The sequence below is a fragment of the Hyperolius riggenbachi genome, chromosome 3 (assembly GCF_040937935.1).
Source record: "Hyperolius riggenbachi isolate aHypRig1 chromosome 3, aHypRig1.pri, whole genome shotgun sequence".
In the NCBI taxonomy this organism is placed as follows: Eukaryota; Metazoa; Chordata; class Amphibia; order Anura; family Hyperoliidae; genus Hyperolius; species Hyperolius riggenbachi.
Window position 1 is genome coordinate 83048204 of NC_090648.1, and position 21767 is coordinate 83069970.

General features: G+C 46.9%; 30 non-coding genes across 30 annotated transcripts; all 30 read right to left on the bottom strand.

Annotated features, from left to right (window-relative positions):
• Window positions 1-90: 90 nt before the first annotated feature.
• Window positions 91-162, bottom strand: TRNAH-GUG (transfer RNA histidin (anticodon GUG)). The gene has a single exon. It is a non-coding gene; the product is annotated as a tRNA-His (tRNA).
• Window positions 163-170: 8 nt separating this feature from the next.
• On the bottom strand, window positions 171-243 carry TRNAR-ACG (transfer RNA arginine (anticodon ACG)). The gene has a single exon. It is a non-coding gene; the product is annotated as a tRNA-Arg (tRNA).
• Window positions 244-1193: 950 nt separating this feature from the next.
• Window positions 1194-1265, bottom strand: TRNAH-GUG (transfer RNA histidin (anticodon GUG)). Its single transcript has one exon. It is a non-coding gene; the product is annotated as a tRNA-His (tRNA).
• An 8-nt stretch (window positions 1266-1273) lies between these two features.
• TRNAR-ACG (transfer RNA arginine (anticodon ACG)) lies at window positions 1274-1346 on the bottom strand. Its single transcript has one exon. It is a non-coding gene; the product is annotated as a tRNA-Arg (tRNA).
• Window positions 1347-2294: 948 nt separating this feature from the next.
• On the bottom strand, window positions 2295-2366 carry TRNAH-GUG (transfer RNA histidin (anticodon GUG)). Its single transcript has one exon. It is a non-coding gene; the product is annotated as a tRNA-His (tRNA).
• A 1031-nt stretch (window positions 2367-3397) lies between these two features.
• On the bottom strand, window positions 3398-3469 carry TRNAH-GUG (transfer RNA histidin (anticodon GUG)). Its single transcript has one exon. It is a non-coding gene; the product is annotated as a tRNA-His (tRNA).
• An 8-nt stretch (window positions 3470-3477) lies between these two features.
• On the bottom strand, window positions 3478-3550 carry TRNAR-ACG (transfer RNA arginine (anticodon ACG)). The gene has a single exon. It is a non-coding gene; the product is annotated as a tRNA-Arg (tRNA).
• Window positions 3551-4498: 948 nt separating this feature from the next.
• Window positions 4499-4570, bottom strand: TRNAH-GUG (transfer RNA histidin (anticodon GUG)). Its single transcript has one exon. It is a non-coding gene; the product is annotated as a tRNA-His (tRNA).
• Window positions 4571-4578: 8 nt separating this feature from the next.
• On the bottom strand, window positions 4579-4651 carry TRNAR-ACG (transfer RNA arginine (anticodon ACG)). The gene has a single exon. It is a non-coding gene; the product is annotated as a tRNA-Arg (tRNA).
• Window positions 4652-5677: 1026 nt separating this feature from the next.
• On the bottom strand, window positions 5678-5750 carry TRNAH-AUG (transfer RNA histidin (anticodon AUG)). Its single transcript has one exon. It is a non-coding gene; the product is annotated as a tRNA-His (tRNA).
• A 950-nt stretch (window positions 5751-6700) lies between these two features.
• Window positions 6701-6772, bottom strand: TRNAH-GUG (transfer RNA histidin (anticodon GUG)). The gene has a single exon. It is a non-coding gene; the product is annotated as a tRNA-His (tRNA).
• Window positions 6773-6780: 8 nt separating this feature from the next.
• On the bottom strand, window positions 6781-6853 carry TRNAR-ACG (transfer RNA arginine (anticodon ACG)). Its single transcript has one exon. It is a non-coding gene; the product is annotated as a tRNA-Arg (tRNA).
• Window positions 6854-7881: 1028 nt separating this feature from the next.
• Window positions 7882-7954, bottom strand: TRNAR-ACG (transfer RNA arginine (anticodon ACG)). Its single transcript has one exon. It is a non-coding gene; the product is annotated as a tRNA-Arg (tRNA).
• Window positions 7955-8973: 1019 nt separating this feature from the next.
• On the bottom strand, window positions 8974-9046 carry TRNAR-ACG (transfer RNA arginine (anticodon ACG)). Its single transcript has one exon. It is a non-coding gene; the product is annotated as a tRNA-Arg (tRNA).
• A 1019-nt stretch (window positions 9047-10065) lies between these two features.
• On the bottom strand, window positions 10066-10138 carry TRNAR-ACG (transfer RNA arginine (anticodon ACG)). The gene has a single exon. It is a non-coding gene; the product is annotated as a tRNA-Arg (tRNA).
• Window positions 10139-11088: 950 nt separating this feature from the next.
• On the bottom strand, window positions 11089-11160 carry TRNAH-GUG (transfer RNA histidin (anticodon GUG)). Its single transcript has one exon. It is a non-coding gene; the product is annotated as a tRNA-His (tRNA).
• An 8-nt stretch (window positions 11161-11168) lies between these two features.
• On the bottom strand, window positions 11169-11241 carry TRNAR-ACG (transfer RNA arginine (anticodon ACG)). Its single transcript has one exon. It is a non-coding gene; the product is annotated as a tRNA-Arg (tRNA).
• Window positions 11242-12189: 948 nt separating this feature from the next.
• On the bottom strand, window positions 12190-12261 carry TRNAH-GUG (transfer RNA histidin (anticodon GUG)). The gene has a single exon. It is a non-coding gene; the product is annotated as a tRNA-His (tRNA).
• An 8-nt stretch (window positions 12262-12269) lies between these two features.
• On the bottom strand, window positions 12270-12342 carry TRNAR-ACG (transfer RNA arginine (anticodon ACG)). Its single transcript has one exon. It is a non-coding gene; the product is annotated as a tRNA-Arg (tRNA).
• A 950-nt stretch (window positions 12343-13292) lies between these two features.
• TRNAH-GUG (transfer RNA histidin (anticodon GUG)) lies at window positions 13293-13364 on the bottom strand. Its single transcript has one exon. It is a non-coding gene; the product is annotated as a tRNA-His (tRNA).
• Window positions 13365-13372: 8 nt separating this feature from the next.
• On the bottom strand, window positions 13373-13445 carry TRNAR-ACG (transfer RNA arginine (anticodon ACG)). The gene has a single exon. It is a non-coding gene; the product is annotated as a tRNA-Arg (tRNA).
• Window positions 13446-14464: 1019 nt separating this feature from the next.
• Window positions 14465-14537, bottom strand: TRNAR-ACG (transfer RNA arginine (anticodon ACG)). Its single transcript has one exon. It is a non-coding gene; the product is annotated as a tRNA-Arg (tRNA).
• Window positions 14538-15567: 1030 nt separating this feature from the next.
• On the bottom strand, window positions 15568-15640 carry TRNAR-ACG (transfer RNA arginine (anticodon ACG)). Its single transcript has one exon. It is a non-coding gene; the product is annotated as a tRNA-Arg (tRNA).
• A 1030-nt stretch (window positions 15641-16670) lies between these two features.
• On the bottom strand, window positions 16671-16743 carry TRNAR-ACG (transfer RNA arginine (anticodon ACG)). Its single transcript has one exon. It is a non-coding gene; the product is annotated as a tRNA-Arg (tRNA).
• A 950-nt stretch (window positions 16744-17693) lies between these two features.
• Window positions 17694-17765, bottom strand: TRNAH-GUG (transfer RNA histidin (anticodon GUG)). Its single transcript has one exon. It is a non-coding gene; the product is annotated as a tRNA-His (tRNA).
• Window positions 17766-17773: 8 nt separating this feature from the next.
• TRNAR-ACG (transfer RNA arginine (anticodon ACG)) lies at window positions 17774-17846 on the bottom strand. The gene has a single exon. It is a non-coding gene; the product is annotated as a tRNA-Arg (tRNA).
• A 950-nt stretch (window positions 17847-18796) lies between these two features.
• Window positions 18797-18868, bottom strand: TRNAH-GUG (transfer RNA histidin (anticodon GUG)). Its single transcript has one exon. It is a non-coding gene; the product is annotated as a tRNA-His (tRNA).
• An 8-nt stretch (window positions 18869-18876) lies between these two features.
• TRNAR-ACG (transfer RNA arginine (anticodon ACG)) lies at window positions 18877-18949 on the bottom strand. The gene has a single exon. It is a non-coding gene; the product is annotated as a tRNA-Arg (tRNA).
• Window positions 18950-19979: 1030 nt separating this feature from the next.
• TRNAR-ACG (transfer RNA arginine (anticodon ACG)) lies at window positions 19980-20052 on the bottom strand. Its single transcript has one exon. It is a non-coding gene; the product is annotated as a tRNA-Arg (tRNA).
• A 1030-nt stretch (window positions 20053-21082) lies between these two features.
• Window positions 21083-21155, bottom strand: TRNAR-ACG (transfer RNA arginine (anticodon ACG)). Its single transcript has one exon. It is a non-coding gene; the product is annotated as a tRNA-Arg (tRNA).
• Between the last annotated feature and the right edge of the window lie 612 nt (window positions 21156-21767).

Sequence of the window (21767 nt, forward strand, 5' to 3'; positions counted from 1 at the left end):
AGCAGAGCCTAAGGTTCCTGAATGCTTTAGAAAGTCAGTAGATTGGTTGCAAGCTGAAGAAAAAGTCACAGAGGAAGAAAGTAAAGAGCCTGCCGTGACCCGGATTCGAACCGGGGTTGCTGCGGCCACAACGCAGAGTACTAACCACTATACGATCACGGCATGTTTCCTGAGCCAGGTAGGAGTCGAACCTACAATCTTCTGATCCGTAGTCAGACGCGTTATGCATTGCGCCACTGGCCCTGCTGCTGACATATGCATAGCACGTTTTCCTTGCGGCCACAAGGAAAGTGGGCCTCGTTGAAGTGCCCTATTCCACTGAACATCTTCTGTAGCGATAACTTCTTTGAGAGATAATCTCTATTAAAATGTCATGAATTTGCTGTCTCTGAGTCCAGATATTCACAATGCTGTTCTAAAAGCTTGAAGAAGGTTGCAAGAGGAGTGCAGAAAGCAGCCCGCCGTAAACCGTATTCACACCAGGTTGCTTGCAGCCACAACAAAGAGTACTAGCCACTATAGGATCAGGGCACATTTTGTATGCTAGTCCTAGCGTTATTCACACATTTCTTAAGGTGATGTTGTTGCCGCTGCACCGAGTGTAGTTAGTGCCAATGGGAAAGTTGCTGGGTGTGAAGACAAGGAGTGAAGCCAAGCAGTATGGAAAGGGTCCTCTGTCTGGGCAGCTGTCTGTTGTGAGTGGGGCACGGCGGGCTAAGTTCTTCTATCTCCTTCTAGGAACAAAATCCTGAAAGCATTATCTCTGCATGATTGATCAGGGTCTGCTGTTAAAGTTGTCTGTGCAGAACAATGTCAAAGCAGAGTTGTCCTTTAAGCATTGCTAGCAGCCATCAGAAGTATGGGCGCCAAGGTGAATTGATGCTCAAGTGCTCTGTGTAATAGGTCTTTTTCTTGCGCGAGTTTCTTGGGAAAGGCAAGTGGTGAAAGTTGACCTAGGCTTAGCAAGAGACTGGCAACTGGTGAGGCCAAGATGTCATGTGAGGATGGTATTTGTGAAGATGTTTGAAGATGCTACAAAGGTCCATAGCAGAGAAAGTTTTCTCTCGGCGAAAGGCAAAATGTTGTAGTGAAGAAGTGAAGCAAGCAGAGCCTAAGGTTCCTGAATGCTTTAGAAAGTCAGTAGATTGGTTGCAAGCTGAAGAAAAAGTCGCAGAGGAAGAAAGTAAAGAGCCTGCCGTGACCCGGATTCGAACCGGGGTTGCTGCGGCCACAACGCAGGGTACTAACCACTATACGATCACGGCATGTTTCCTGAGCCAGGTAGGAGTCGAACCTACAATCTTCTGATCCGTGGTCAGACGCGTTATCCATTGCGCCACTGGCCCTGCTGCTGACATATGCATAGCACGTTTTCCTTGCGGCCAAAAGGAAAGTGGGCCTCGTTGAAGTGCCCTATTCCACTGAACATCTTCTGTAGCGAGAACTTCTTTGAGAGATAATCTCTATTAAAATGTCATGAATTTGCTGTCTCTGAGTCCAGATATTCACAATGCTGTTCTAAAAGGTTGAAGAAGGTTGCAAGAGGAGTGCAGAAAGCAGCCCGCCGTAAACCGTATTCACACCAGGTTGCTTGCAGCCACAACAGAGTACTAGCCACTATAGGATCAGGGCACATTTTGTATGCTAGTCCTAGCGTTATTCACACATTTCTTAAGGTGATGTTGTTGCAGCTGCACCGAGTGTAGTTAGTGCCAATGGGAAAGTTGCTGGGTGTGAAGACAAGGAGTGAAGCCAAGCAGTATGGAAAGGGTCCTCTGTCTGGGCAGCTGTCTGTTGTGAGTGGGGCACGGCGGGCTAAGTTCTTCTATCTCCTTCTAGGAACAAAATCCTGAAAGCATTATCTCTGCATGATTGATCAGGGTCTGCTGTTAAAGTTGTCTGTGCAGAACAATGTCAAAGCAGAGTTGTCCTTTAAGCATTGCTAGCAGCCATCAGAAGTATGGGCGCCAAGGTGAATTGATGCTCAAGTGCTCTGTGTAATAGGTCTTTTTCTTGCGCAGGTTTCTTGGGAAAGGCAAGTGGTGAAAGTTGACCTAGGCTTAGCAAGGGACTGGCAACTGGTGAGGCCAAGATGTCATGTGAGGATGGTGTTTGTGAAGATGTTTGAAGATGCTACAAAGGTCCATAGCAGAGAAAGTTTTCTCTCGGCGAAAGGCAAAATGTTGTAGTGAAGAAGTGAAGCAAGCAGAGCCTAAGGTTCCTGAATGCTTTAGAAAGTCAGTAGATTGGTTGCAAGCTGAAGAAAAAGTCACAGAGGAAGAAAGTAAAGAGCCTGCCGTGACCCGGATTCGAACCGGGGTTGCTGCGGCCACAACGCAGAGTACTAACCACTATACGATCACGGCATGTTTCCTGAGCCAGGTAAGAGTCGAACCTACAATCTTCTGATCCGTAGTCAGACGCGTTATGCATTGCGCCACTGGCCCTGCTGCTGACATATGCATAGCACGTTTTCCTTGCGGCCACAAGGAAAGTGGGCCTCGTTGAAGTGCCCTATTCCACTGAACATCTTCTGTAGCGATAACTTCTTTGAGAGATAATCTCTATTAAAATGTCATGAATTTGCTGTCTCTGAGTCCAGATATTCACAATGCTGTTCTAAAAGCTTGAAGAAGGTTGCAAGAGGAGTGCAGAAAGCAGCCCGCCGTAAACCGTATTCACACCAGGTTGCTTGCAGCCACAACAAAGAGTACTAGCCACTATAGGATCAGGGCACATTTTGTATGCTAGTCCTAGCGTTATTCACACATTTCTTAAGGTGATGTTGTTGCAGCTGCACCGAGTGTAGTTAGTGCCAATGGGAAAGTTGCTGGGTGTGAAGACAAGGAGTGAAGCCAAGCAGTATGGAAAGGGTCCTCTGTCTGGGCAGCTGTCTGTTGTGAGTGGGGCACGGCGGGCTAAGTTCTTCTATCTCCTTCTAGGAACAAAATCCTGAAAGCATTATCTCTGCATGATTGATCAGGGTCTGCTGTTAAAGTTGTCTGTGCAGAACAATGTCAAAGCAGAGTTGTCCTTTAAGCATTGCTAGCAGCCATCAGAAGTATGGGCGCCAAGGTGAATTGATGCTCAAGTGCTCTGTGTAATAGGTCTTTTTCTTGCGCGAGTTTCTTGGGAAAGGCAAGTGGTGAAAGTTGACCTAGGCTTAGCAAGAGACTGGCAACTGGTGAGGCCAAGATGTCATGTGAGGATGGTATTTGTGAAGATGTTTGAAGATGCTACAAAGGTCCATAGCAGAGAAAGTTTTCTCTCGGCGAAAGGCAAAATGTTGTAGTGAAGAAGTGAAGCAAGCAGAGCCTAAGGTTCCTGAATGCTTTAGAAAGTCAGTAGATTGGTTGCAAGCTGAAGAAAAAGTCGCAGAGGAAGAAAGTAAAGAGCCTGCCGTGACCCGGATTCGAACCGGGGTTGCTGCGGCCACAACGCAGGGTACTAACCACTATACGATCACGGCATGTTTCCTGAGCCAGGTAGGAGTCGAACCTACAATCTTCTGATCCGTGGTCAGACGCGTTATCCATTGCGCCACTGGCCCTGCTGCTGACATATGCATAGCACGTTTTCCTTGCGGCCAAAAGGAAAGTGGGCCTCGTTGAAGTGCCCTATTCCACTGAACATCTTCTGTAGCGAGAACTTCTTTGAGAGATAATCTCTATTAAAATGTCATGAATTTGCTGTCTCTGAGTCCAGATATTCACAATGCTGTTCTAAAAGGTTGAAGAAGGTTGCAAGAGGAGTGCAGAAAGCAGCCCGCCGTAAACCGTATTCACACCAGGTTGCTTGCAGCCACAACAGAGTACTAGCCACTATAGGATCAGGGCACATTTTGTATGCTAGTCCTAGCGTTATTCACACATTTCTTAAGGTGATGTTGTTGCAGCTGCACCGAGTGTAGTTAGTGCCAATGGGAAAGTTGCTGGGTGTGAAGACAAGGAGTGAAGCCAAGCAGTATGGAAAGGGTCCTCTGTCTGGGCAGCTGTCTGTTGTGAGTGGGGCACGGCGGGCTAAGTTCTTCTATCTCCTTCTAGGAACAAAATCCTGAAAGCATTATCTCTGCATGATTGATCAGGGTCTGCTGTTAAAGTTGTCTGTGCAGAACAATGTCAAAGCAGAGTTGTCCTTTAAGCATTGCTAGCAGCCATCAGAAGTATGGGCGCCAAGGTGAATTGATGCTCAAGTGCTCTGTGTAATAGGTCTTTTTCTTGCGCGGGTTTCTTGGGAAAGGCAAGTGGTGAAAGTTGACCTAGGCTTAGCAAGAGACTGGCAACTGGTGAGGCCAAGATGTCATGTGAGGATGGTATTTGTGAAGATGTTTGAAGATGCTACAAAGGTCCATAGCAGAGAAAGTTTTCTCTCGGCGAAAGGCAAAATGTTGTAGTGAAGAAGTGAAGCAAGCAGAGCCTAAGGTTCCTGAATGCTTTAGAAAGTCAGTAGATTGGTTGCAAGCTAAAGAAAAAGTCGCAGAGGAAGAAAGTAAAGAGCCTGCCGTGACCCGGATTCGAACCGGGGTTGCTGCGGCCACAACGCAGAGTACTAACCACTATACGATCACGGCATGTTTCCTGAGCCAGGTAGGAGTCGAACCTACAATCTTCTGATCCGTAGTCAGACGCGTTATCCATTGCGCCACTGGCCCTGCTGCTGACATATGCATAGCACGTTTTCCTTGCGGCCACAAGGAAAGTGGGCCTCGTTGAAGTGCCCTATTCCACTGAACATCTTCTGTAGCGAGAACTTCTTTGAGAGATAATCTCTATTAAAATGTCATGAATTTGCTGTCTCTGAGTCCAGATATTCACAATGCTGTTCTAAAAGCTTGAAGAAGGTTGCAAGAGGAGTGCAGAAAGCAGCCCGCCGTAAACCGTATTCACACCAGGTTGCTTGCAGCCACAACAAAGAGTACTAGCCACTATAGGATCAGGGCACATTTTGTATGCTAGTCCTAGGGTTATTCACACATTTCTTAAGGTGATGTTGTTGCAGCTGCACCGAGTGTAGTTAGTGCCAATGGGAAAGTTGCTGGGTGTGAAGACAAGGAGTGAAGCCAAGCAGTATGGAAAGGGTCCTCTGTCTGGGCAGCTGTCTGTTGTGAGTGGGGCACGGCGGGCTAAGTTTTTCTATCTCCTTCTAGGAACAAAATCCTGAAAGCATTATCTCTGCATGATTGATCAGGGTCTGCTGTTAAAGTTGTCTGTGCAGAACAATGTCAAAGCAGAGTTGTCCTTTAAGCATTGCTAGCAGCCATCAGAAGTATGGGTGCCAAGGTGAATTGATGCTCAAGTGCTCTGTGTAATAGGTCTTTTTCTTGCGCGGGTTTCTTGGGAAAGGCAAGTGGTGAAAGTTGACCTAGGCTTAGCAAGAGACTGGCAACTGGTGAGGCCAAGATGTCATGTGAGGATGGTATTTGTGAAGATGTTTGAAGATGCTACAAAGGTCCATAGCAGAGAAAGTTTTCTCTCGGCGAAAGGCAAAATGTTGTAGTGAAGAAGTGAAGCAAGCAGAGCCTAAGGTTCCTGAATGCTTTAGAAAGTCAGTAGATTGGTTGCAAGCTGAAGAAAAAGTCGCAGAGGAAGAAAGTAAAGAGCCTGCCGTGACCCGGATTCGAACCGGGGTTGCTGCGGCCACAACGCAGAATACTAACCACTATACGATCACGATCACCTGAGCCAGGTAGGAGTCGAACCTACAATCTTCTGATCCATAGTCAGACGCGTTATGCATTGCGCCACTGGCCCTGCTGCTGACATATGCATACCACGTTTTCCTTGCGGCCACAAGGAAAGTGGGCCTCGTTGAAGTGCCCTATTCCACTGAACATCTTCTGTAGCGAGAACTTCTTTGAGAGATAATCTCTATTAAAATGTCATGAATTTGCTGTCTCTGAGTCCAGATATTCACAATGCTGTTCTAAAAGCTTGAAGAAGGTTGCAAGAGGAGTGCAGAAAGCAGCCCGCCGTAAACCGTATTCACACCAGGTTGCTTGCAGCCACAACAAAGAGTACTAGCCACTATAGGATCAGGGCACATTTTGTATGCTAGTCCTAGCGTTATTCACACATTTCTTAAGGTGATGTTGTTGCAGCTGCACCGAGTGTAGTTAGTGCCAATGGGAAAGTTGCTGGGTGTGAAGACAAGGAGTGAAGCCAAGCAGTATGGAAAGGGTCCTCTGTCTGGGCAGCTGTCTGTTGTGAGTGGGGCACGGCGGGCTAAGTTCTTCTATCTCCTTCTAGGAACAAAATCCTGAAAGCATTATCTCTGCATGATTGATCAGGGTCTGCTGTTAAAGTTGTCTGTGCAGAACAATGTCAAAGCAGAGTTGTCCTTTAAGCATTGCTAGCAGCCATCAGAAGTATGGGCGCCAAGGTGAATTGATGCTCAAGTGCTCTGTGTAATAGGTCTTTTTCTTGCGCGAGTTTCTTGGGAAAGGCAAGTGGTGAAAGTTGACCTAGGCTTAGCAAGAGACTGGCAACTGGTGAGGCCAAGATGTCATGTGAGGATGGTATTTGTGAAGATGTTTGAAGATGCTACAAAGGTCCATAGCAGAGAAAGTTTTCTCTCGGCGAAAGGCAAAATGTTGTAGTGAAGAAGTGAAGCAAGCAGAGCCTAAGGTTCCTGAATGCTTTAGAAAGTCAGTAGATTGGTTGCAAGCTGAAGAAAAAGTCGCAGAGGAAGAAAGTAAAGAGCCTGCCGTGACCCGGATTCGAACCGGGGTTGCTGCGGCCACAACGCAGAGTACTAACCACTATACGATCACGGCATGTTTCCTGAGCCAGGTAGGAGTTGAACCTACAATCTTCTGATCCGTGGTCAGACGCGTTATCCATTGCGCCACTGGCCCTGCTGCTGACATATGCATAGCACGTTTTCCTTGCGGCCAAAAGGAAAGTGGGCCTCGTTGAAGTGCCCTATTCCACTGAACATCTTCTGTAGCGAGAACTTCTTTGAGAGATAATCTCTATTAAAATGTCATGAATTTGCTGTCTCTGAGTCCAGATATTCACAATGCTGTTCTAAAAGGTTGAAGAAGGTTGCAAGAGGAGTGCAGAAAGCAGCCCGCCGTAAACCGTATTCACACCAGGTTGCTTGCAGCCACAACAGAGTACTAGCCACTATAGGATCAGGGCACATTTTGTATGCTAGTCCTAGCGTTATTCACACATTTCTTAAGGTGATGTTGTTGCAGCTGCACCGAGTGTAGTTAGTGCCAATGGGAAAGTTGCTGGGTGTGAAGACAAGGAGTGAAGCCAAGCAGTATGGAAAAGGTCCTCTGTCTGGGCAGCTGTCTGTTGTGAGTGGGGCACGGCGGGCTAAGTTCTTCTATCTCCTTCTAGGAACAAAATCCTGAAAGCATTATCTCTGCATGATTGATCAGGGTCTGCTGTTAAAGTTGTCTGTGCAGAGCAATGTCAAAGCAGAGTTGTCCTTTAAGCATTGCTAGCAGCCATCAGAAGTATGGGCGCCAAGGTGAATTGATGCTCAAGTGCTCTGTGTAATAGGTCTTTTTCTTGCGCGGGTTTCTTGGGAAAGGCAAGTGGTGAAAGTTGACCTAGGCTTAGCAAGAGACTGGCAACTGGTGAGGCCAAGATGTCATGTGAGGATGGTATTTGTGAAGATGTTTGAAGATGCTACAAAGGTCCATAGCAGAGAAAGTTTTCTCTCGGCGAAAGGCAAAATGTTGTAGTGAAGAAGTGAAGCAAGCAGAGCCTAAGGTTCCTGAATGCTTTAGAAAGTCAGTAGATTGGTTGCAAGCTAAAGAAAAAGTCGCAGAGGAAGAAAGTAAAGAGCCTGCCGTGACCCGGATTCGAACCGGGGCTGCTGCGGCCACAACGCAGAGTACTAACCACTATACGATCACGGGATGTATCCTGAGCCAGGTAGGAGTCGAACCTACAATGTTCTGATCCGTAGTCAGACGCGTTATCCATTGCGCCACTGGCCCTGCTGCTGACATATGCATAGCACGTTTTCCTTGCGGCCACAAGGAAAGTGGGCCTCGTTGAAGTGCCCTATTCCACTGAACATCTTCTGTAGCGAGAACTTCTTTGAGAGATAATCTCTATTAAAATGTCATGAATTTGCTGTCTCTGAGTCCAGATATTCACAATGCTGTTCTAAAAGCTTGAAGAAGGTTGCAAGAGGAGTGCAGAAAGCAGCCCGCCGTAAACCGTATTCACACCAGGTTGCTTGCAGCCACAACAAAGAGTACTAGCCACTATAGGATCAGGGCACATTTTGTATGCTAGTCCTAGCGTTATTCACACATTTCTTAAGGTGATGTTGTTGCAGCTGCACCGAGTGTAGTTAGTGCCAATGGGAAAGTTGCTGGGTGTGAAGACAAGGAGTGAAGCCAAGCAGTATGGAAAGGGTCCTCTGTCTGGGCAGCTGTCTGTTGTGAGTGGGGCACGGCGGGCTAAGTTCTTCTATCTCCTTCTAGGAACAAAATCCTGAAAGCATTATCTCTGCATGATTGATCAGGGTCTGCTGTTAAAGTTGTCTGTGCAGAGCAATGTCAAAGCAGAGTTGTCCTTTAAGCATTGCTAGCAGCCATCAGAAGTATGGGCGCCAAGGTGAATTGATGCTCAAGTGCTCTGTGTAATAGGTCTTTTTCTTGCGCGGGTTTCTTGGGAAAGGCAAGTGGTGAAAGTTGACCTAGGCTTAGCAAGAGACTGGCAACTGGTGAGGCCAAGATGTCATGTGAGGATGGTATTTGTGAAGATGTTTGAAGATGCTACAAAGGTCCATAGCAGAGAAAGTTTTCTCTCGGCGAAAGGCAAAATGTTGTAGTGAAGAAGTGAAGCAAGCAGAGCCTAAGGTTCCTGAATGCTTTAGAAAGTCAGTAGATTGGTTGCAAGCTAAAGAAAAAGTCGCAGAGGAAGAAAGTAAAGAGCCTGCCGTGAACCGGAGTTGCTGCGGCCACAACGCAGAGTACTAACCACTATACGATCACGGCAAGTTACCTGAGCCAGGTAGGAGTCGAACCTACAATCTTCCGATCCGTAGTCAGACGCGTTATCCATTGCGCCACTGGCCCTGCTGCTGACATATGCATAGCACGTTTTCCTTGCGGCCACAAGGAAAGTGGGCCTCGTTGAAGTGCCCTATTCCACTGAACATCTTCTGTAGCGAGAACTTCTTTGAGAGATAATCTCTATTAAAATGTCATGAATTTGCTGTCTCTGAGTCCAGATATTCACAATGCTGTTCTAAAAGCTTGAAGAAGGTTGCAAGAGGAGTGCAGAAAGCAGCCCGCCGTAAACCGTATTCACACCAGGTTGCTTGCAGCCACAACAAAGAGTACTAGCCACTATAGGATCAGGGCACATTTTGTATGCTAGTCCTAGCGTTATTCACACATTTCTTAAGGTGATGTTGTTGCAGCTGCACCGAGTGTAGTTAGTGCCAATGGGAAAGTTGCTGGGTGTGAAGACAAGGAGTGAAGCCAAGCAGTATGGAAAGGGTCCTCTGTCTGGGCAGCTGTCTGTTGTGAGTGGGGCACGGCGGGCTAAGTTCTTCTATCTCCTTCTAGGAACAAAATCCTGAAAGCATTATCTCTGCATGATTGATCAGGGTCTGCTGTTAAAGTTGTCTGTGCAGAGCAATGTCAAAGCAGAGTTGTCCTTTAAGCATTGCTAGCAGCCATCAGAAGTATGGGCGCCAAGGTGAATTGATGCTCAAGTGCTCTGTGTAATAGGTCTTTTTCTTGCGCGGGTTTCTTGGGAAAGGCAAGTGGTGAAAGTTGACCTAGGCTTAGCAAGAGACTGGCAACTGGTGAGGCCAAGATGTCATGTGAGGATGGTATTTGTGAAGATGTTTGAAGATGCTACAAAGGTCCATAGCAGAGAAAGTTTTCTCTCGGCGAAAGGCAAAATGTTGTAGTGAAGAAGTGAAGCAAGCAGAGCCTAAGGTTCCTGAATGCTTTAGAAAGTCAGTAGATTGGTTGCAAGCTAAAGAAAAAGTCGCAGAGGAAGAAAGTAAAGAGCCTGCCGTGAACCGGAGTTGCTGCGGCCACAACGCAGAGTACTAACCACTATACGATCACGGCAAGTTACCTGAGCCAGGTAGGAGTCGAACCTACAATCTTCCGATCCGTAGTCAGACGCGTTATCCATTGCGCCACTGGCCCTGCTGCTGACATATGCATAGCACGTTTTCCTTGCGGCCACAAGGAAAGTGGGCCTCGTTGAAGTGCCCTATTCCACTGAACATCTTCTGTAGCGAGAACTTCTTTGAGAGATAATCTCTATTAAAATGTCATGAATTTGCTGTCTCTGAGTCCAGATATTCACAATGCTGTTCTAAAAGCTTGAAGAAGGTTGCAAGAGGAGTGCAGAAAGCAGCCCGCCGTAAACCGTATTCACACCAGGTTGCTTGCAGCCACAACAAAGAGTACTAGCCACTATAGGATCAGGGCACATTTTGTATGCTAGTCCTAGCGTTATTCACACATTTCTTAAGGTGATGTTGTTGCAGCTGCACCGAGTGTAGTTAGTGCCAATGGGAAAGTTGCTGGGTGTGAAGACAAGGAGTGAAGCCAAGCAGTATGGAAAGGGTCCTCTGTCTGGGCAGCTGTCTGTTGTGAGTGGGGCACGGCGGGCTAAGTTCTTCTATCTCCTTCTAGGAACAAAATCCTGAAAGCATTATCTCTGCATGATTGATCAGGGTCTGCTGTTAAAGTTGTCTGTGCAGAACAATGTCAAAGCAGAGTTGTCCTTTAAGCATTGCTAGCAGCCATCAGAAGTATGGGCGCCAAGGTGAATTGATGCTCAAGTGCTCTGTGTAATAGGTCTTTTTCTTGCGCGAGTTTCTTGGGAAAGGCAAGTGGTGAAAGTTGACCTAGGCTTAGCAAGAGACTGGCAACTGGTGAGGCCAAGATGTCATGTGAGGATGGTATTTGTGAAGATGTTTGAAGATGCTACAAAGGTCCATAGCAGAGAAAGTTTTCTCTCGGCGAAAGGCAAAATGTTGTAGTGAAGAAGTGAAGCAAGCAGAGCCTAAGGTTCCTGAATGCTTTAGAAAGTCAGTAGATTGGTTGCAAGCTGAAGAAAAAGTCACAAAGGAAGAAAGTAAAGAGCCTGCCGTGACCCGGATTCGAACCGGGGTTGCTGCGGCCACAACGCAGAGTACTAACCACTATACGATCACGGCATGTTTCCTGAGCCAGGTAGGAGTCGAACCTACAATCTTCTGATCCGTAGTCAGACGCGTTATCCATTGCGCCACTGGCCCTGCTGCTGACATATGCATAGCACGTTTTCCTTGCGGCCAAAAGGAAAGTGGGCCTCGTTGAAGTGCCCTATTCCACTGAACATCTTCTGTAGCGAGAACTTCTTTGAGAGATAATCTCTATTAAAATGTCATGAATTTGCTGTCTCTGAGTCCAGATATTCACAATGCTGTTCTAAAAGGTTGAAGAAGGTTGCAAGAGGAGTGCAGAAAGCAGCCCGCCGTAAACCGTATTCACACCAGGTTGCTTGCAGCCACAACAGAGTACTAGCCACTATAGGATCAGGGCACATATTGTATGCTAGTCCTAGCGTTATTCACACATTTCTTAAGGTGATGTTGTTGCAGCTGCACCGAGTGTAGTTAGTGCCAATGGGAAAGTTGCTGGGTGTGAAGACAAGGAGTGAAGCCAAGCAGTATGGAAAGGGTCCTCTGTCTGGGCAGCTGTCTGTTGTGAGTGGGGCACGGCGGGCTAAGTTCTTCTATCTCCTTCTAGGAACAAAATCCTGAAAGCATTATCTCTGCATGATTGATCAGGGTCTGCTGTTAAAGTTGTCTGTGCAGAACAATGTCAAAGCAGAGTTGTCCTTTAAGCATTGCTAGCAGCCATCAGAAGTATGGGCGCCAAGGTGAATTGATGCTCAAGTGCTCTGTGTAATAGGTCTTTTTCTTGCGCGGGTTTCTTGGGAAAGGCAAGTGGTGAAAGTTGACCTAGGCTTAGCAAGAGACTGGCAACTGGTGAGGCCAAGATGTCATGTGAGGATGGTATTTGTGAAGATGTTTGAAGATGCTACAAAGGTCCATAGCAGAGAAAGTTTTCTCTCGGCGAAAGGCAAAATGTTGTAGTGAAGAAGTGAAGCAAGCAGAGCCTAAGGTTCCTGAATGCTTTAGAAAGTCAGTAGATTGGTTGCAAGCTAAAGAAAAAGTCGCAGAGGAAGAAAGTAAAGAGCCTGCCGTGACCCGGATTCGAACCGGGGTTGCTGCGGCCACAACGCAGAGTACTAACCACTATACGATCACGGCATGTTTCCTGAGCCAGGTAGGAGTCGAACCTACAATCTTCTGATCCGTAGTCAGACGCGTTATCCATTGCGCCACTGGCCCTGCTGCTGACATATGCATAGCACGTTTTCCTTGCGGCCACAAGGAAAGTGGGCCTCGTTGAAGTGCCCTATTCCACTGAACATCTTCTGTAGCGAGAACTTCTTTGAGAGATAATCTCTATTAAAATGTCATGAATTTGCTGTCTCTGAGTCCAGATATTCACAATGCTGTTCTAAAAGCTTGAAGAAGGTTGCAAGAGGAGTGCAGAAAGCAGCCCGCCGTAAACCGTATTCACACCAGGTTGCTTGCAGCCACAACAAAGAGTACTAGCCACTATAGGATCAGGGCACATTTTGTATGCTAGTCCTAGGGTTATTCACACATTTCTTAAGGTGATGTTGTTGCAGCTGCACCGAGTGTAGTTAGTGCCAATGGGAAAGTTGCTGGGTGTGAAGACAAGGAGTGAAGCCAAGCAGTATGGAAAGGGTCCTCTGTCTGGGCAGCTGTCTGTTGTGAGTGGGGCACGGCGGGCTAAGTTCTTCTATCTCCTTCTAGGAACAAAATCCTGAAAGCATTATCTCTGCATGATTGATCAGGGTCTGCTGTTAAAGTTGTCTGTGCAGAACAATGTCAAAGCAGAGTTGTCCTTTAAGCATTGCTAGCAGCCATCAGAAGTATGGGTGCCAAGGTGAATTGATGCTCAAGTGCTCTGTGTAATAGGTCTTTTTCTTGCGCGGGTTTCTTGGGAAAGGCAAGTGGTGAAAGTTGACCTAGGCTTAGCAAGAGACTGGCAACTGGTGAGGCCAAGATGTCATGTGAGGATGGTATTTGTGAAGATGTTTGAAGATGCTACAAAGGTCCATAGCAGAGAAAGTTTTCTCTCGGCGAAAGGCAAAATGTTGTAGTGAAGAAGTGAAGCAAGCAGAGCCTAAGGTTCCTGAATGCTTTAGAAAGTCAGTAGATTGGTTGCAAGCTGAAGAAAAAGTCGCAGAGGAAGAAAGTAAAGAGCCTGCCGTGACCCGGATTCAAACCGGGGTTGCTGCGGCCACAACGCAGAGTACTAACCACTATACGATCACGGCATGTTTCCTGAGCCAGGTAGGAGTCGAACCTACAATCTTCTGATCCGTAGTCAGACGCGTTATCCATTGCGCCACTGGCCCTGCTGCTGACATATGCATAGCACGTTTTCCTTGCGGCCACAAGGAAAGTGGCCCTCGTTGAAGTGCCCTATTCCACTGAACATCTTCTGTAGCGAGAACTTCTTTGAGAGATAATCTCTATTAAAATGTCATGAATTTGCTGTCTCTGAGTCCAGATATTCACAATGCTGTTCTAAAAGCTTGAAGAAGGTTGCAAGAGGAGTGCAGAAAGCAGCCCGCCGTAAACCGTATTCACACCAGGTTGCTTGCAGCCACAACAAAGAGTACTAGCCACTATAGGATCAGGGCACATTTTGTATGCTAGTCCTAGCGTTATTCACACATTTCTTAAGGTGATGTTGTTGCAGCTGCACCGAGTGTAGTTAGTGCCAATGGGAAAGTTGCTGGGTGTGAAGACAAGGAGTGAAGCCAAGCAGTATGGAAAGGGTCCTCTGTCTGGGCAGCTGTCTGTTGTGAGTGGGGCACGGCGGGCTAAGTTCTTCTATCTCCTTCTAGGAACAAAATCCTGAAAGCATTATCTCTGCATGATTGATCAGGGTCTGCTGTTAAAGTTGTCTGTGCAGAGCAATGTCAAAGCAGAGTTGTCCTTTAAGCATTGCTAGCAGCCATCAGAAGTATGGGCGCCAAGGTGAATTGATGCTCAAGTGCTCTGTGTAATAGGTCTTTTTCTTGCGCGGGTTTCTTGGGAAAGGCAAGTGGTGAAAGTTGACCTAGGCTTAGCAAGAGACTGGCAACTGGTGAGGCCAAGATGTCATGTGAGGATGGTATTTGTGAAGATGTTTGAAGATGCTACAAAGGTCCATAGCAGAGAAAGTTTTCTCTCGGCGAAAGGCAAAATGTTGTAGTGAAGAAGTGAAGCAAGCAGAGCCTAAGGTTCCTGAATGCTTTAGAAAGTCAGTAGATTGGTTGCAAGCTAAAGAAAAAGTCGCAGAGGAAGAAAGTAAAGAGCCTGCCGTGAACCGGAGTTGCTGCAGCCACAACGCAGAGTACTAACCACTATACGATCACGGCAAGTTACCTGAGCCAGGTAGGAGTCGAACCTACAATCTTCTGATCCGTAGTCAGACGCGTTATCCATTGCGCCACTGGCCCTGCTGCTGACATATGCATAGCACGTTTTCCTTGCGGCCACAAGGAAAGTGGGCCTCGTTGAAGTGCCCTATTCCACTGAACATCTTCTGTAGCGAGAACTTCTTTGAGAGATAATCTCTATTAAAATGTCATGAATTTGCTGTCTCTGAGTCCAGATATTCACAATGCTGTTCTAAAAGCTTGAAGAAGGTTGCAAGAGGAGTGCAGAAAGCAGCCCGCCGTAAACCGTATTCACACCAGGTTGCTTGCAGCCACAACAAAGAGTACTAGCCACTATAGGATCAGGGCACATTTTGTATGCTAGTCCTAGCGTTATTCACACATTTCTTAAGGTGATGTTGTTGCAGCTGCACCGAGTGTAGTTAGTGCCAATTGGAAAGTTGCTGGGTGTGAAGACAAGGAGTGAAGCCAAGCAGTATGGAAAGGGTCCTCTGTCTGGGCAGCTGTCTGTTGTGAGTGGGGCACGGCGGGCTAAGTTCTTCTATCTCCTTCTAGGAACAAAATCCTGAAAGCATTATCTCTGCATGATTGATCAGGGTCTGCTGTTAAAGTTGTCTGTGCAGAACAATGTCAAAGCAGAGTTGTCCTTTAAGCATTGCTAGCAGCCATCAGAAGTATGGGCGCCAAGGTGAATTGATGCTCAAGTGCTCTGTGTAATAGGTCTTTTTCTTGCGCGGGTTTCTTGGGAAAGGCAAGTGGTGAAAGTTGACCTAGGCTTAGCAAGAGACTGGCAACTGGTGAGGCCAAGATGTCATGTGAGGATGGTATTTGTGAAGATGTTTGAAGATGCTACAAAGGTCCATAGCAGAGAAAGTTTTCTCTCGGCGAAAGGCAAAATGTTGTAGTGAAGAAGTGAAGCAAGCAGAGCCTAAGGTTCCTGAATGCTTTAGAAAGTCAGTAGATTGGTTGCAAGCTGAAGAAAAAGTCACAGAGGAAGAAAGTAAAGAGCCTGCCGTGACCCAGATTCGAACCGGGGTTGCTGCGGCCACAACGCAGAGTACTAACCACTATACGATCACGGCATGTTTCCTGAGCCAGGTAGGAGTCGAACCTACAATCTTCTGATCCGTAGTCAGTCGCGTTATCCATTGCGCCACTGGCCCTGCTGCTGACATATGCATAGCACGTTTTCCTTGCGGCCACAAGGAAAGTGGGCCTCGTTGAAGTGCCCTATTCCACTGAACATCTTCTGTAGCGAGAAATTCTTTGAGAGATAATATCTATTAAAATGTCATGAATTTGCTGTCTCTGAGTCCAGATATTCACAATGCTGTTCTAAAAGCTTGAAGAAGGTTGCAAGAGGAGTGCAGAAAGCAGCCCGCCGTAAACCGTATTCACACCAGGTTGCTTGCAGCCACAACAAAGAGTACTAGCCACTATAGGATCAGGGCACATTTTGTATGCTAGTCCTAGCGTTATTCACACATTTCTTAAGGTGATGTTGTTGCAGCTGCACCGAGTGTAGTTAGTGCCAATGGGAAAGTTGCTGGGTGTGAAGACAAGGAGTGAAGCCGAGCAGTATGGAAAGGGTCCTCTGTCTGGGCAGCTGTCTGTTGTGAGTGGGGCACGGCGGGCTAAGTTCTTCTATCTCCTTCTAGGAACAAAATCCTGAAAGCATTATCTCTGCATGATTGATCAGGGTCTGCTGTTAAAGTTGTCTGTGCAGAACAATGTCAAAGCAGAGTTGTCCTTTAAGCATTGCTAGCAGCCATCAGAAGTATGGGCGCCAAGGTGAATTGATGCTCAAGTGCTCTGTGTAATAGGTCTTTTTCTTGCGCGGGTTTCTTGGGAAAGGCAAGTGGTGAAAGTTGACCTAGGCTTAGCAAGAGACTGGCAACTGGTGAGGCCAAGATGTCATGTGAGGATGGTATTTGTGAAGATGTTTGAAGATGCTACAAAGGTCAATAGCAGAGAAAGTTTTCTCTCGGCGAAAGGCAAAATGTTGTAGTGAAGAAGTGAAGCAAGCAGAGCCTAAGGTTCCTGAATGCTTTAGAAAGTCAGTAGATTGGTTGCAAGCTGAAGAAAAAGTCGCAGAGGAAGAAAGTAAAGAGCCTGCCGTGACTCGGATTCGAACCAGGGTTGCTGCGGCCACAACGCAGAGTACTAACCACTATACGATCACGGCATGTTTCCTGAGCCAGGTAGGAGTCGAACCTACAATCTTCTGATCCGTAGTCCGACGCGTTATCCATTGCGCCACTGGCCCTGCTGCTGACATATGCATAGCACGTTTTCCTTGCGGACACAAGGAAAGTGGGCCTCGTTGAAGTGCCCTATTCCACTGAACATCTTCTGTAGCGAGAACTTCTTTGAGAGTTAATCTCTATTAAAATGTCATGAATTTGCTGTCTCTGAGTCCAGATATTCACAATGCTGTTCTAAAAGCTTGAAGAAGGTTGCAAGAGGAGTGCAGAAAGCAGCCCACCATAAACCGTATTCACACATGGTTGCTTGCAGCCACAACAAAGAGTACTAGCCACTATAGGATCAGGGCACATTTTGTATGCTAGTCCTAGCGTTATTCACACATTTCTTAAGGTGATGTTGTTGCAGCTGCACCGAGTGTAGTTAGTGCCAATGGGAAAGTTGCTGGGTGTGAAGACAAGGAGTGAAGCCAAGCAGTATGGAAAGGGTCCTCTGTCTGGGCAGCTGTCTGTTGTGAGTGGGGCACGGCGGGCTAAGTTCTTCTATCTCCTTCTAGGAACAAAATCCTGAAAGCATTATCTCTGCATGATTGATCAGGGTCTGCTGTTAAAGTTGTCTGTGCAGAACAATGTCAAAGCAGAGTTGTCCTTTAAGCATTGCTAGCAGCCATCAGAAGTATGGGCGCCAAGGTGAATTGATGCTCAAGTGCTCTGTGTAATAGGTCTTTTTCTTGCGTGGGTTTCTTGGGAAAGGCAAGTGGTGAAAGTTGACCTAGGCTTAGCAAGAGACTGGCAACTGGTGAGGCCAAGATGTCATGTGAGGATGGTATTTGTGAAGATGTTTGAAGATGCTACAAAGGTCCATAGCAGAGAAAGTTTTCTCTCGGCGAAAGGCAAAATGTTGTAGTGAAGAAGTGAAGCAAGCAGAGCCTAAGGTTCCTGAATGCTTTAGAAAGTCAGTAGATTGGTTGCAAGCTGAAGAAAAAGTCACAGAGGAAGAAAGTAAAGAGCCTGCCGTGACCCGGATTCGAACCAGGGTTGCTGCGGCCACAACGCAGAGTACTAACCACTATACGATCACGGCATGTTTCCTGAGCCAGGTAGGAGTCGAACCTACAATCTTCTGATCCGTAGTCAGACGCGTTATCCATTGCGCCACTGGCCCTGCTGCTGACATATGCATAGCACGTTTTCCTTGCGGCCACAAGGAAAGTGGGCCTCGTTGAAGTGCCCTATTCCACTGAACATCTTCTGTAGCGAGAACTTCTTTGAGAGATAATCTCTATTAAAATGTCATGAATTTGCTGTCTCTGAGTCCAGATATTCACAATGCTGTTCTAAAAGCTTGAAGAAGGTTGCAAGAGGAGTGCAGAAAGCAGCCCGCCGTAAACCGTATTCACACCAGGTTGCTTGCAGCCACAACAAAGAGTACTAGCCACTATAGGATCAGGGCACATTTTGTATGCTAGTCCTAGCGTTATTCACACATTTCTTAAGGTGATGTTGTTGCAGCTGCACCGAGTGTAGTTAGTGCCAATGGGAAAGTTGCTGGGTGTGAAGACAAGGAGTGAAGCCGAGTAGTATGGAAAGGGTCCTCTGTCTGGGCAGCTGTCTGTTGTGAGTGGGGCACGGCGGGCTAAGTTCTTCTATCTCCTTCTAGGAACAAAATCCTGAAAGCATTATCTCTGCATGATTGATCAGGGTCTGCTGTTAAAGTTGTCTGTGCAGAACAATGTCAAAGCAGAGTTGTCCTTTAAGCATTGCTAGCAGCCATCAGAAGTATGGGCGCCAAGGTGAATTGATGCTCAAGTGCTCTGTGTAATAGGTCTTTTTCTTGCGCGGGTTTCTTGGGAAAGGCAAGTGGTGAAAGTTGACCTAGGCTTAGCAAGAGACTGGCAACTGGTGAGGCCAAGATGTCATGTGAGGATGGTATTTGTGAAGATGTTTGAAGATGCTACAAAGGTCAATAGCAGAGAAAGTTTTCTCTCGGCGAAAGGCAAAATGTTGTAGTGAAGAAGTGAAGCAAGCAGAGCCTAAGGTTCCTGAATGCTTTAGAAAGTCAGTAGATTGGTTGCAAGCTGAAGAAAAAGTCGCAGAGGAAGAAAGTAAAGAGCCTGCCGTGACCCGGATTCGAACCAGGGTTGCTGCGGCCACAACGCAGAGTACTAACCACTATACGATCACGGCATGTTTCCTGAGCCAGGTAGGAGTCAAACCTACATTCTTCTGATCCGTAGTCAGACACGTTATCCATTGCGCCACTGGCCCTGCTGCTGACATATGCATAGCACGTTTTCCTTGCGGCCACAAGGAAAGTGGGCCTCGTTGAAGTGCCCTATTCCACTGAACATCTTCTGTAGCGAGAACTTCTTTGAGAGATAATCTCTATTAAAATGTCATGAATTTGCTGTCTCTGAGTCCAGATATTCACAATGCTGTTCTAAAAGCTTGAAGAAGGTTGCAAGAGGAGTGCAGAAAGCAGCCCGCCGTAAACCGTATTCACACCAGGTTGCTTGCAGCCACAACAAAGAGTACTAGCCACTATAGGATCAGGGCACATTTTGTATGCTAGTCCTAGCGTTATTCACACATTTCTTAAGGTGATGTTGTTGCAGCTGCACCGAGTGTAGTTAGTGCCAATGGGAAAGTTGCTGGGTGTGAAGACAAGGAGTGAAGCCGAGCAGTATGGAAAGGGTCCTCTGTCTGGGCAGCTGTCTGTTGTGAGTGGGGCACGGCGGGCTAAGTTCTTCTATCTCCTTCTAGGAACAAAATCCTGAAAGCATTATCTCTGCATGATTGATCAGGGTCTGCTGTTAAAGTTGTCTGTGCAGAACAATGTCAAAGCAGAGTTGTCCTTTAAGCATTGCTAGCAGCCATCAGAAGTATGGGCGCCAAGGTGAATTGATGCTCAAGTGCTCTGTGTAATAGGTCTTTTTCTTGCGCGGTTTTCTTGGGAAAGGCAAGTGGTGAAAGTTGACCTAGGCTTAGCAAGAGACTGGCAACTGGTGAGGCCAAGATGTCATGTGAGGATGGTATTTGTGAAGATGTTTGAAGATGCTACAAAGGTCCATAGCAGAGAAAGTTTTCTCTCGGCAAAAGGCAAAATGTTGTAGTGAAGAAGTGAAGCAAGCAGAGCCTAAGGTTCCTGAATGCTTTAGAAAGTCAGTAGATTGGTTGCAAGCTGAAGAAAAAGTCACAGAGGAAGAAAGTAAAGAGCCTGCCGTGACCCAGATTCGAACCGAGGTTGCTGCGGCCACAACGCAGAGTACTAACCACTATACGATCACGGCATGTTTCCTGAGCCAGGTAGGAGTCGAACCTACAATCTTCTGATCCGTAGTCAGACGCGTTATCCATTGCGCCACTGGCCCTGCTGCTGACATATGCATAGCACGTTTTCCTGGCGGCCACAAGGAAAGTGGGCCTCGTTGAAGTGCCCTATTCCACTGAACATCTTCTGTAGCGAGAACTTCTTTGAGAGATAATCTCTATTAAAATGTCATGAATTTGCTTTCTCTGAGTCCAGATATTCACAATGCTGTTCTAAAAGCTTGAAGAAGGTTGCAAGAGGAGTGCAGAAAGCAGCCCGCCGTAAACCGTATTCACACCAGGTTGCTTGCAGCCACAACAAAGAGTACTAGCCACTATAGGATCAGGGCACATTTTGTATGCTAGTCCTAGCGTTATTCACACATTTCTTAAGGTGATGTTGTTGCAGCTGCACCGAGTGTAGTTAGTGCCAATGGGAAAGTTGCTGGGTGTGAAGACAAGGAGTGAAGCCGAGCAGTATGGAAAGGGTCCTCTGTCTGGGCAGCTGTCTGTTGTGAGTGGGGCACGGCGGGCTAAGTTCTTCTATCTCCTTCTAGGAACAAAATCCTGAAAGCATTATCTCTGCATGATTGATCAGGGTCTGCTGTTAAAGTTGTCTGTGCAGAACAATGTCAAAGCAGAGTTGTCCTTTAAGCATTGCTAGCAGCCATCAGAAGTATGGGCGCCAAGGTGAATTGATGCTCAAGTGCTCTGTGTAATAGGTCTTTTTCTTGCGCGGGTTTCTTGGGAAAGGCAAGTGGTGAAAGTTGACCTAGGCTTAGCAAGAGACTGGCAACTGGTGAGGCCAAGATGTCATGTGAGGATGGTATTTGTGAAGATGTTTGAAGATGCTACAAAGGTCCATAGCAGAGAAAGTTTTCTCTCGGCGAAAGGCAAAATGTTGTAGTGAAGAAGTGAAGCAAGCAGAGCCTAAGGTTCCTGAATGCTTTAGAAAGTCAGTAGATTGGTTGCAAGCTGAAGAAAAAGTCGCAGAGGAAGAAAGTAAAGAGCCTGCCGTGACCCGGATTCGAATCGGGGTTGCTGCGGCCACAACCCAGAGTACTAACCACTATACGATCACGGCATGTTTCCTGAGCCAGGTAGGAGTCGAACCTACAATCTTCTGATCCGTAGTCAGACGCGTTATCCATTGCGCCACTGGCCCTGCTGCTGACATATGCATAGCACGTTTTCCTTGCGGCCACAAGGAAAGTGGGCCTCGTTGAAGTGCCCTATTCCACTGAACATCTTCTGTAGCGAGAACTTCTTTGAGAGATAATCTCTATTAAAATGTCATGAATTTGCTGTCTCTGAGTCCAGATATTCACAATGCTGTTCTAAAAGCTTGAAGAAGGTTGCAAGAGGAGTGCAGAAAGCAGCCCGCCGTAAACCGTATTTACACCAGGTTGCTTGCAGCCACAACAAAGAGTACTAGCCACTATAGGATCAGGGCACATTTTGTATGCTAGTCCTAGCGTTATTCACACATTTCTTAAGGTGATGTTGTTGCAGCTGCACCGAGTGTAGTTAGTGCCAATGGGAAAGTTGCTGGGTGTGAAGACAAGGAGTGAAGCCGAGCAGTATGGAAAGGGTCCTCTGTCTGGGCAGCTGTCTGTTGTGAGTGGGGCACGGCGGGCTAAGTTCTTCTATCTCCTTCTAGGAACAAAATCCTGAAAGCATTATCTCTGCATGATTGATCAGGGTCTGCTGTTAAAGTTGTCTGTGCAGAACAATGTCAAAGCAGAGTTGTCCTTTAAAGAGGAGCTGTTAGGTATAG